The 14,069-nt window shown below is 31.9% G+C and overlaps 1 long non-coding RNA gene across 2 annotated transcripts; it reads left to right on the forward strand.

Annotated features, from left to right (window-relative positions):
- The first annotated feature begins 8,159 nt into the window (after positions 1-8,159).
- Positions 8,160-13,057, forward strand: LOC143232816 (uncharacterized). 2 transcript variants are annotated; one of them, XR_013017777.1, is made up of 2 exons: positions 8,160-10,449; positions 12,281-13,057. It is a non-coding gene; the product is annotated as an uncharacterized LOC143232816 (long non-coding RNA). The 2 variants fall into 2 exon arrangements; XR_013017778.1 differs by lacking the exon at positions 8,160-10,449 and adding an exon at positions 10,462-12,060.
- The last annotated feature ends 1,012 nt before the right edge of the window (positions 13,058-14,069 follow it).

Raw genomic sequence — 14,069 nt, forward strand, 5'->3', positions numbered from 1 at the left:
CGTAACATGTTCGTAACTACAGAGGTGCTTACTTTAACCCCAGTTTCCCTTACCAGTTTCTGTATGTCATTACGTGTTAAACGAGGGTTCCTACTAACTTCTCTGAGAACCTTCCTCTTGGTTCTCTCTGGAATTTTGATGGGGCGTCCGGAACGAGGGAGGTTAGCAGTTGATCCTGTAAGCTTAAACTTGGCAATTATGCTTTGAACAGTACATTTGGGCACATTAAGTTGTGTAATAATACTGGAAAGAGACACACGAGACTTGTATTTTATAATAATTCGGCTATTTAAATCACTAGACAGTTGTTTCTTGTTCGCTATGATGACCGAGCATATAATGACGGAGACGGCACTAACTTGTCGGAAGTACATTTTTTGCTGGCTAAATTCCAATAATTATGAAGCCAGTGTCTGGTTCTGAAATGGTAAAATGTAGTTTATTCGCCAAACTAAACAAAATTTTTACGGGAATATCAGTTTTTCTCACGTTCTTAACTATACGAAAACTTTCTGCTCCTCCTATTTTTGGTTATTTGTTTATAAAGTTTATTTGTCGTTTGATTTACATATAAATTTATGTAGATGTGTGTTAGTGTAATATTTACAATATACCATACTTCTATTAGCTTAATCGTGATACTTTTTAAGCTATGAGTAAAAAACCACTCGGGACACAGGGGTACGAACACTTTCTGTCGTAACTGTATTTCTAACATAAATGTCATTTATTTTAAAGAAGTAGAATGCTTATTTTTAATATAAAATTTATAAATGATTTTTTTATTAAATGTATCATGGGAAAGTACAGAATTGTCCTGTAAGAATTCGAAAAATGTATTTCCTTTAAACAGAAATTTGTTTATCTCATCTGAAAGGATTGTAAAACAGTATCAAGGTAACAAGTCGTTTGTGACAGGATTCATTTTTCAAGGTAGAAGCTTCGGAAACTTATGTCCTTTCTTAAACCCACGCCGAATCGGTTCACTTCTTTTCGACCTGTCCCCCGCTGGTACAGCGGAAAGTCTACGGATTTATAACGCTAAAATTAGGGGTTCGATTCCCTTCGGTGGACTCGGAAGCAAGCCCGATGTGGTTTTGCTATAAGAAAACACACACACTTTTCGACCTTGCACACCTGTTTTCCGTACATCGAATTATAATGTTTAATAATTATAGGGGGCTCCGTAAACTCCACAGTGATTGAGCAATAAAGAGGCCGTTCACTCCAATAATTTTCTAGTGAACTTTTGAATGAGAAAACATAAAACATTAAGGTACAATAATCCCCTAATCCATTACAGACTAACCAGAAGTCGGTTACTTTCTCTCACCTCCAACCGATGGCCCTTACTTCATAACACTGAGTCAGTAAAATGAATTAGTTTTGTTTTCATATAATTGGCTTCAGACTTAATTTAGCTTCCTATGAAACTAAAATAAATTTATGTGTTTATTGTATTGTCGACTTATGCAAATACACTGCACTGAGAGAAGTATAAGAGATGCGGTCATGAATAGAAATCGTCGTGACTACTATCCTAATTCGACATAACTCCCCGAGTGGCATAGCGGTATGTCTACAGGCTCACACTGCTAGAATCTGGGTTTCAATATCCATGGTGGGCAGAGCACAGATAGCCCACTGTGTAGCTTTGTGCGTAATTCCAAAAATTAATCAATAATTCGACGTAGCATATAAACAGAAACCCACTTGAAATAAAAAAAAAAATGTATATCAGAACGTCTGGTGTGGGGTGGGTATTAACAATAAATGCTTATTAATAGAAGTATTAATACCCATACCAGCCGTTCTGATATGCACTCGTTGGTTGATTTATCGTGGCTATCCTAAAAGATATGCTCTCAACTACGTGTAGTTTTCTTTGCTAATGTCGAATGATTCTAGAACTAAAGTCATTTGGTAAAAAAACAACAACAACGTTTATTCTGTACGTTAAGCAAATCATGATGACCAGTGCTACGAAGTAGTATTAATAACACTACGAGTATGTCACAAAATTTTTACTTTTTTTGTTCCTGGGCAGAAAGTGTTATTTCCCAATTGCTTATACCTAAAGTAAATGGGAAAGACCTATTTTTCTCTTCAAACTTTGCTTTTGTAATCTGGGAGCATATAACGAAAACACAATGGAAGACTATATTTGGGGACTGATACGTGAAAGTGATTTATATTACAGTCGCAAATCTCGAAAAACTACTCACTTCTAAACATTTTTGTATAACTTTAGTATAAATACATGTAAATCTTGATTCATATATTGTTTTATTCAGACCTTATGTAAATGAAAATGTGCAAATTTGCCCGTTTTTACATAGAAAATAGGTTAATTTCTAAATTTCATTATCCAGGTCACAAAAGCAAAGTTTAAAGGGAATAACAGCCATTTTCTATAATTTTACAACATAAGCAATTAAGAAATAACACATACTATCCAGGAACAAATTTTGTGTTACATAGTGTAATAAATAAAGATACTGTAATAGTTAGATAAAAACCTTACTGTTTTTAATACTGAACTTAATACTTAGTCAGGATTTAAAAGACAAATAAATATTGTAAGAATCCTCAGCAAAAGAAATATGACTGCTTTTTTATCGAATATTCTTGAACAACATAAAATTTATTGAATGTTCTGGAACGTTCTTGACTTAGACTTGGAAATCTATAGAGTGTTGAAACATTCTGGAATGCAGATTAAAGGTCAGCGAACTTACTGTAATAGAACTTTCCAGAGAGAATGTGATGACATTTGCATGCGAAAGTTTTTACAGTCTAGAAGTTTCTACAGTTCTGTAATAGTATGTAATTGTTGCTGAGATTGGCGTGAAGTTAGCACTTTCTGCAGAGACTTAACCAACATCACGCTCTCGGACTTTTAGAAAACGTTGTATTGTGTGTGACGGTTAAAAAAAAAAAAGAGCAGACATTGTATATGAAGATGAAATTGTACTTGTTAAAGCATATTGCATTAATAAATTCTTGATTTTGACTGGTTCAATTAATTTTTAGTATATGTGATTGTGTGAGTATTGTTCATAATTCTAAAAATATTATTAGATTGATAATTGTGTAAATATTGTCACTATGAAATTCTTATTGTGATTGAATACATTTATGAATAATTATTATTTAAATTGGCTGTGTCTTGTTTGTTGGTTTCACGATTGGTAATTTGTACTGTAATAACAGTCTTGTAAAACACTATCAAAATTTGTCTAGCACAGATAGGTCTCATGTACCTTTACGTAAAATTCAAACCAAACCGAAGTATTTAAATATCGTTAAAATGAATGCTGAGTGAAATAAGGTATACATTCAATGAATGTGTGTAAATCAGTGTGTATTTCATACTGATGATAGTTACAGTACATCAGACGTAACTGTAGAGGCGCGATAAGTAGCTATCATATACAAACCTCTGCTCTATTTAAGTTTAGATGAAAAATAATGAAAGTTCAGAGTTAAAGATCAGAATTCTGTTGGCATCTGTACAGGGATTCAATCAGACATGATATTTGTTATCTCATGAAACTGATATATTTATGACCACCATCATTTTACTATAATGATAGTGTATGACTATTCGATTATCGAATACTTAACTTGTATTGTCAACCATAAAACTGATGGGTTTTCATCTTTATATTTACACTACTCAATGTCATGAATATGAAAGTACTGAAAAGTAACCATCCAGCAAATAGCAACTAATTTATATAAATGTATTTAATACAGGATAACACTGATTTGCTTTAATATGTTTTAACAGCATAGCACTCAATATTTTGTCTGTTAAACTTCATAGTAGCTCAGCGGTAATACTAAGGGCTTATGACACTAATGATTGGATATCGTTAGCCGTGGAAACACAAATAAACAAACCACGTATTACTGAACACTACTTAGGTAATAGTTATAGATTAATTTACTTCTGATCACTGCACCCAGAAGAGTGGAGTGCTCAAAAATAAATGTAAAGTAGTAGTCTAACTTAAGTATTTAGTCATCCATACACTACACTTTCCATATGTCTGATTTCCTGAATAGATCTGACAGTGTGACTTTTCCAATGATTTAATTTTTGTTTTTGAAGATAACTTTTTGTTGTAGTTCTCCAGTGGGTCATTGATAACTGAAGAATTATAACGTTAAAACCAGGTTTCTTAGTGGGTACAACACACATCGTGCAGCTTTATGGTTAATAATAAACAAACGAACAAATTTTTGTTGTAATTGCATTTAATTCTCTCCAACTCCACGAATGGAAAAACGGTAATAACTCAATAATTACAAAAACACAAACGAATAAATACTGTATTATTATACAATAATCTATTAAACTTACTAATAACGTATTTGAAGTATGTAATTGGTTAGATGGTTTGACCTGCGTGCTATTATTATGGTGTGTTTTTGAAGTATAGAGTATTTTTTTATTCACATAACAAAAAGTGAGGTTATTTCGTATAAAATCAACATTATTATCCAAACAATGGACAGAATCAATCGCCACTATATAAGTGGGCATTCACATATACGTTCCTTGTCGACTGTATTAACCTAGAAAATTATTATAAATAATTCAAACATCTCTTCCTAATGTGCATGTTCAATTACTTTATACCCATCTACCAAGGCAACGATTACCTGATATATATAAAAAAAGCATTTCGAGCATATATTTTACCGTTCATCTCAATAGACAAGTTTGGCGTTTTGAACAAAAAGCATATTGAACAGAGACTTAAGAGCTGTTCCCATGAAATAAATTGTAATATTGACCAACTCCAAATCAGTCTTTTCGAATCTTAACGCTGAGAGAATATTAGAGATAAATACCAATTTTAAAGAATTATATTTCATTTTACAGTATATACCGTCACAGGTGTTGTTGGCATACGGTAACAAACAAACAGGAACATCGAGAGCCAGCACAGTCCCTGGCGCAAACGTCCTCGCCGGCCTCCCTTTCTTTTGCTTTTGAACTTGTTAAAAAGAAAACTCTAAATTAGGACAGCAACGAGTTCATAAAAAGGCAGAATCGTAGTAGCAGTCGTTTTTAGCTCGCAGTATAAGTGTAAAAACATTAGTGAAGTAACGGCGAATATTTATTAATTTTATAAAATAAGATATATTAATAAATACTCAAATTATTATTTCTCTCATTCTTATAATATCAAACATCTATATGAAAAACCCAAAACTATTCTTTTTTTAAATTAAATGAAGATATAGTCTAAAAGTGTTTTGCGGACTTTATAGCATAACCAATAATTGGGGCCCTTTGTATACCTTTTCTATTTTCTCTAATTTTACATTTAAGCTTTTGGTCAACGCCATCTGTAGGCTTATTCAAAGTTTATTTAAAGTATCTGAGTTTTCACTCAAACTTTGATTTAATATGTGAACTCAAATGTTATTTTTATACTTTTAGCATTTTAGACAAAATAAAGTTATATAAATGCGGTATAATTTCACACTTACAGCAGTAACTGTTTACATAAATTTTCAGGTACAAGAGTTTCCTATTATGGTAATTTATTTGTCACGCTTCACAAATTCCTGTTCTGTTTCACGTCTCTTATACAATACATGAAAGAAATTTGAAATTGGAGGAAACAATGACAACATTTCGTGGATAAATTATGAGATTATATTTTATTTTATGCTTCCTTAGCGGTAGCAACAAAATATTTGAATTTGTGCAGGAGATGCCATGAAATTAGAAAAAATTACTAAAATACGTTTCTAGTACAGCTTCGGAGGTGAGCCGGTATTTCTTATATACTTTGCTTTATAATTTTAAATTTTCATAACTAGGAAATGTTGACAAAAATTGATCAATAAACTCGAAAAAGACTGTTTTCGTGAGTCCCGAAATGATAGAAAATAGTTATAATTTTATGTTCTATTTATGTGTTTTTATTTCAGTATTTAATTATTTTATTTTGTAATTCAAGAAATACCATTACTGGAAAGCCTAATTATCATATTTTATTATTCTGATCATGTAAATTACTTTAATAAACCTGAATCTAAATTACGTTTTTTGTTTAATAAAACCTATATTTGAAAGTAGATAAATCTTGAATATTGACGGATCTGTAGTAATATAATGTTAGCGAAACTAATACGAGAACCAATGGGATTATGTTTAATAAAATTAATAATATGCATGTTTAACATTAATTTGGTAAATATTTTGTATTCTCAACATTTTACTATACCAATATATATTATGAAATAAGTTTGAGAAAAATGAATTCTCATAAAACTTTCAATTACAGAGCTACTTCCAATCTTTGACACACTCAACTGTGACGCGGTACGTCTAAAGGCTATACATGAAATGTAAGTGAACATAATAATACTATACCACACACAAATAAAGAAATAGCCGAAGCTTTCAAAGATCAACTTCGAAATACTTTTAAAACTCACACTGATCCAGATATGGATACATATTTCTACAATAAAGTCACTAATTACATTAAACAATAAACATCAATTTGAACCAATTTTTCCAATAAACATAACTGATACAAGTTCCGACACAGATTATACAAGCACGTTAGTAACAAATGAAATATCCCTTCAAGAACTACTCGAAGCAATAAAAAACACATAAAACAAAGCACCAGGTGAAGATGAAATACAAGTTATCCTTTAAAAAAAAGGCACTCCGAAATTGTTTGACCACTTAAATTCATTTTTTAACCTATCTCTATCCTCAGAATACATCCCAGTTTCTTGGAAGCTTGCAAATATATTAATGTTCCATAAGAAAGGAAAGCCAGAAAATAAACCTAATAGCTACTGACCAATCAGCCTGACCAGCTATGTAGGCAAAATTCTTGAAATAATAATCAGTAATAGACTCTCCACATTCTTGGAGATAACATCAAAATTACCAAAAGAACAAAATGGATTAAGGAAATTTAGACAAACGAAAGACCACCTAATCAGATTAACCGAAACCATAATAAATAGCTTCAATAAAAAAGAATGTACTGTCGCTTGCTTCCTTGATATCAAGAAAGTATTCGACACTGTATGGCACGATGATCTAAGGTTCTGAATGAATGAAATGGAACTACCGCGAGGAATTATTCGTTGGTTATCTAACTTTTTGGAAAATAGAAAGTGTAGAGTAAATGTTGAAGGAACATTTTCTGAATACTTTACTCTTGAAGCTGGTGTCCCTCAGGGAGGGGTGGTTAGCCATATACTCTTCATCATGTATGTAAACAATATGCCACTGAGGGATCCGAATCATGGATTCTCTTCACAGTTCGCAGATGATGTGGCAGTCTGGAAAAGTGCCGCAACACCCATGATAGTAGCCACTAACATACAACCGCAACTAAATAGAATAAGTGAATACTGTCAAAAATATAGAATAAAAATAAACACAGCAAAAACACAACTCGTAGTCTTTACGAAATTGACAAAACACAAAAAACAACAGCCAGAATTATATATGACTGGCACACTACTCCAGATTGCCCCATTGGCAAAATTTTTAGGTCTGACCTATGATTCAAAACTAACTTGGATCCATCATGTGAACGAAATTAAAAATAAAGTCTGGCGAAGAACTAACTATACTAGGAGTCTAACTGGTAAAAACAGTGGAGCATCTACAGATAACATACTAAAAATCTATAAAACATATATTAGACCTGTAATAGATTATGTAATAGTTATCCAGCATGGATAACTGTAAGCAATAAAATAATTAAAACCAAACTACAAACAATCTAAAACACACTCCTCACAACTGCATACAGAGTTCCAAGAACTATATCATCTCAGTTCATTCACTAATACTCGAACATACCAACCATACCAGATCGACTCCAACATAGTACAATAATGTACTTTAATAAGAATTGGATGAAAAATGAATTACTATGCGAACTAGACAGGTACCTCATACATGATGAAGCTAGTCCTAAATATCTCTCCGCAGTTAACTTATATTTTAAATATAAAAATAACTAAAAAATATATATATTAAATAATAAAAAATAATAAAAATATATATACATATATATATATATATGTATTAAACAATAAAAAAAATGCCACCAACGAACTTGACATTCTGCTGATAGAATAAAATAATCACTATATATGAGCTACAATACGTGTACATTGCCCTGAAAAGGATCAAAATAATATTCAGTTCTACAATTATAAATACCAATCCGTCAAGAACATAAGTACGGGGAGGAGGAAGAGATCATAGAGAACCTGACCCTCCAGGGTATGAACTTTTCTTACCCAAACACCAACAGAGATTCGAACGGTGTAAAAACAGGATGCTGATTATTTCTAAATTAAACACTAACTTTATGTTGCCAGTCTATCAAAAGTTACGAAGTAGAATTTGAAGTTTCGCTAGTAAATTAATTCAGGATACCCTCTGAGCGACCTTGCAACTTTTACTTCTTTCAAAATTCTATAATTAAATATAAAAACTTGGACTCAAATGAAGTTTTTAGATAGCAATATGCAGATAGCGTATTACAGTAAACATCTTTATACATAGCTTAAAATCAACAAAGATCAGCATAAACCTTACAACCAAGAAAATATTTTTAGACCGCGATTTTTGATCGACAACCACTAATTTGAACCCTTTTTTGTTTTTTTTTGTTGTGTTATCAATCAAGTGAATGATTAGGGGAATTAATGTCAGTTCAACTAGATTTGAGAGGCCACCTTTTTTTTGTCTCTAAAAGAGATCTGGTTATATGGGTGGCAATCCAGTGTAGTAGAGAAGTGATTAGTTTCTTTTGAACTTCGACACTTTGGGAGTACGTCCCTTGTGGCAAAGTTTCATTTTCTTGCTTCTGACTGCTCATATACTTGACCAAAGTTACAAGCTTTCATGCCATTATTAACAAGAACTTTCTATGCTCACTTTACTTGGTTGGTCGAAACTTTGAGTATTTCATAGCAGATAGCACACAATCTAGATCAAGGTCCTTTAATCACATTTTTGAAAGCATTTGTTAGTGAGCTTTGAGAATAGTTTGTTTGCAACAATCTTCCTGCCATAAACTTTAAAGTCAGTGAGCTGACTTTAATTTTTACTAAGACTTACAGTCATGTTCTACAAAATCTTGCAAATTAGTACAGTGTCATTCTTTATGAGAGAATCCATCTTTATTTTTACGTTGCTTACCCAGACTATGTTTCATATAATAAATTATTTTTGAAGCCATGGTTATTCATTATGCATTCATTCCTTCCAGTTTCTTAATATTCATTAGCCACTTAAAAGACTCATAGTCTTCTTTGACAGTAAACTGTATTCCACATAAAGGATCATAAGTGTTCAACAAATACTAAAACTGTGAGCAGTTCTTTATTCATGATGTAGTAATTATTAAGTAAGACATATCACTTAGGACAGTTCTGCTAAGATACTTAGCAATTCACTAAGAAGATCCAACTTTACTAAGTGTTACTGGGATAAGGGCCAAAAACACAACTAACAGCAAAAGTACTCAACTGATCATCTAAGGCAGAGCGATCATAGAAACTATGTGATTTGCCTGTCACTCACAATTAAAACTAACTATTAACAAATGTGATTTTTATTGAAGAAATTTACAAACTCTTCTTGGGATGGGCTGAGAAACAACTGACTGCTGCATTCAGTTCATTACTCTATAATGCTTACAAGTGACTGCTAAAGTTAAGTCATAGCCTTATTTGAATGCTTAATTGCCATTATTAAATATTTAACAGATTGTACAACAGTAATATTATTCTGTTCTTCTACCACACGTACTTTGTTGGGGGAGGGAGGAAAATAATAAAAAAATGAAAACTACTACTTATCAGTGAGTGTATTTTATAAGCACATATTATTTCCATGTTTCATGAATAGCAGTTTACTTTCTGGTTGCTAGATAGCAACCATTTGTGACATTTCATCGAAAAACATGATTTCTGCTAAAATAATTCCTAAAAAATAAATAAATAAAGTATAATCTCAATTAATACCTAATATATAAAGGTATTTATGCAACTGACTGATCTGTGTACATGCTTTTGATGTATGAGTTTAAAAACACCAGTTTCTTAGTAATCAAAACACTACAACGTATAGTAGTTTACTTTACTTCAAATTTTCAGTGTGGCTGAGTAATATTATACTGAGATCTGAATGATATCTTCTCTATTAATAGATGTGATGTCATGGAGTCGATAAGTTGGTGTGAAGGTAGAAGATTCTATAAATATCCCCTTACCGTTGGTACAATGCTACAGGGTACTTGTACTACCACTACAGGAGGAACTAGTCCATGTAATCCAAAATTGAAGAAACTGACACAATTGATATGATAGTAACAATATACATATTGAAACCTATACATATCAACCTATTTCAACGACATTGTTTAAGAGGTGAAAGAAGTAATAAAATATTTTTTTTGCAAAAATCAAGCATGATGCAAGAATGGCAATGCCAATAAAGTACAGATATAAGGTATGGATGAATATGCAAAAACATATAAACATTACTACATAAAAAATCAAATCTCTCCAAGAATAACTTTTATCTATAATTAAATGTTGAATACCTACTATTTGCATGAATTCAGATTTGAATAAAAGTATTTAAACTGAATAATGCTGTAACAGTGGTTGATAACCATAAGCTTGTAAGAATGACTCAATACTTACTGGCTTCTTATGTTGTGATTTTTGTATGGTTTGGTGCATTTATCTATACCCTGTTTTGTAATTTTTGGCATTGACATCCCTAAATCTTACTTATTTTTGCAATTTTTAAATTGCTTGTCAGATAATCATTCATGTGATTGTTTGTTTCTGAAAATGTCTACCCTATGATAGGATCCATATTCGAAACCTATGAATAATTCAGTCTGGAACAAGTTATTGCTAGTGGTCTGACTAAAGATTGCTTCAGCTCAGAAATATCTAAGACTCACATTTAGAAGTTATGATCATATAAAATACCTTCGTCAATGCGGTTACTGTAAAAAAACAGTAGAATTGACTGTCACACTTATTACATTCTCGAATGCTGAACATTTCAATCTTCAATCCAGTGCTCCAAATTGTAAGTCATACCCAGACCCATAAGTGTAACCATATTCAATATCTATTTACAAAAGAAAGTTCCACACATGTCAATTCTTCTTGTAATTTAGAAGAGCAGTTTTGATTTTAAGTCAATATTACAAACGTTTTTAAGTGATATTATAAATTCTTTACTTACTTAGATGATATTGAAACTGGCAACATTACTTCGTATTGACATCATGCACAAATTTATTGAAATTATACAAACATTTAATAAAAACAAAGATGAAATGGTTAAGACCTTTCAGAGTTAATTTATGTCTATTGCTGAAAATTAAATAGTATGTGTTAATTGGGACATGCTTTGATTAGAGATTGTTTGTTTGTTTTAGAATTTTGCACAAAGCTATCTGCACTAACCAGTGCAAGACTAGAGGGAAGGCAGCTAGTCATCACCATCCACCGCCAAATCCTGGGCTACTCTTTTACCAACGAATAGTGGGATTGACTGTCACATTATAATGATCCCACGGCTGAAAGGGCGAGCATGTTTGGTGTGATGGGAATTCGAACCAGCGACCTTCACATTATGAGTCGAACGTCTTAACCCACCTGACCATGCTGGGCCCACTTGATTATTAAATATGATGATGTTTATTGCATTACATTTATAAAATAGATAGATAAAATGTACTAGAAGCTTCTTTAGTTAAACTGGCCACATACAAAACAGAATGTGTTTGGAAAATGTTTCCAGCTTCTTGATGCCATCTCTGATAAAATCAGATAGGTCTATGTGTTCACTTAGGCAGCTAGAACATATCAAGACAAGAGCAAAAAAGTACTCTGTGACAGCATCTGCTAAAATGTGTGAAGTCTACAAGGCATATTTCGGCATGCCTGTCGGGGATTGAAACAAACTCTGGGCATCTCATTTTACTTGCTAGCACTGCAAAAAACCTCTTGAAGGTAAGATGGACATTTTTTGCATGCTTGAATAGTAAGATTTTATATTATACAAATTTTAGACCTTTTAAAATTTAAATATCTTTTAATTTATTATTTTTTTAAATTTCCAATAGTATAGAAAAAATATCACATATAAAATATTTTGCATCAACCTCTTACACATTAGTTGTGGATGAAATAAATTTATTCTTCATAATAATTTTATTTTGCTCTTTTGCAGGATGGTACAGAGGGGAAAAGAGAGCCATGAAGTTCACTCTTCCAAGAATTTGGTATGAACCCACTGACCACTCAACAAGCAATTGCTACTTCTGCATGGTGGACCCTTTTAAACGTCGGGCTGGCAAGAATGTATCCAGACCTTCTATCATCCATCGCCCCAGTACCACACTGTTCTGTGTTCCCTGAACCCGCTCTGCCAGAGAAAAGCAGCCACCCTCAGAAGAGAGCAGCAAATCAGAAGAGGAGGTAGACTTTGAAGATCCAGATTACAATTTCAGAGGTGCAGCTGGTGAGAGAAGCTCATACTACCCCAACCAGAGGGACCTTAATGACTTGATCAGAGATCTTGGTCTAACAAAGTTGAATGCCAAGATTATATTTGGGGGCTGATACGTGAAAGTCATTTACACTACAGTCGCAAATCTCGAAAAACTACTCACTTCTAAACATTTTTGTATGACTTTAGTATAAATACATGTAAATCTTGATTCATGTATTGTTTTATTCAGACCTTATGTAAATGAAAATGTGCAAATTTGCCCGTTTTTACATAGAAAATAGGTTAATTTCTAAATTTCATTATCCAGGTCACAAAAGCAAAGTTTGAAGGGAATAATGGCCATTTTCTGCACTTTTTAACATTTTGATAATTATTACTTCACTGCATTCTAACAGTTGTTACTTTAGTGTTTCACAATCTTTTTAATTTACATTCTTAAACCAAGGCACTGTTGAAAAATGTATTTTCTACAATAAATATCATTGTTCCTACAAACCATTGTTTGATAATTTAATAATGTGTTAGCACAATTACGAGGTTTTATGATACTATCTCAGCCTTTTCAAATACTTTAATACTTTACACATTCAGTGTTTATCTAACATCCTGTTAATTTATTATCTTAGTGCTTTTTTAAAATAGAGAATTCACTATATCAAGGTTTTTTTCTATTAACTTTCTATTTCACTGTACCATTGCCTTAACAAATAATCTGGAGTAAACAGCAAAATTAGTATGACAGTGTTTAATCAGTGAAATATTTTGTTGAAAATTACGATATTAAGATATATTTACAATAAATAATACTCTTATAAATCTAGTAATCATTTCTTTATATATTCATTGTTTCGATGTTTTAGGCTTGTTACATTTTATTATAAAAAATCTGATCTGCTATGACAAATATTCAACATTAACATGTAACTTTACTATGAAAAGATATTGGCTTAAGGTATGATTTGTGTATTTAATCTTGTAAAATCTATGCACTGCCAGGAATACAGCAGTACTGTACACATCTATGATTTTTTAAAACATGACAAGTTACTTTAGTCTTTTCAATTGCTGAACATTAAATTAGTATATTTTGTAACATTCAAACCTAATATGTAGACTTACAGCTTCTTTCTATCAAGTTTGAACTAAGGAAGAGATGAATGTGAACTCTGCCTCCCTTTAGCTTTACACCATCTAGCCTTCAAGTGACCAGAAATTCCAAGGAATTATTTCTTTTTAACTGGAATTTATTGTAACTGCAAAACGATTAGTGTACAAGTGTATATATGAAATGTAGTTTATCTTTTATACATTATACATGTTCATTTTACCTCAATCCACCCACTTCATAATATATCACATTTTGTAAAAGAAATAGTCTGACTCCATCATAAAGCATAACCATTTCTTAATACAAACATTTCAATTTATACCATCCTAAAATACTTAACTCACTTAGATAAATCACATTTTGTTTTGTAAGTAGTATTAAACAAAAACTGCCCTGTTA

The sequence above is a fragment of the Tachypleus tridentatus genome, chromosome 11, assembly GCF_004210375.1.
Source record: "Tachypleus tridentatus isolate NWPU-2018 chromosome 11, ASM421037v1, whole genome shotgun sequence".
Taxonomy (NCBI): domain Eukaryota; kingdom Metazoa; phylum Arthropoda; class Merostomata; order Xiphosura; family Limulidae; genus Tachypleus; species Tachypleus tridentatus.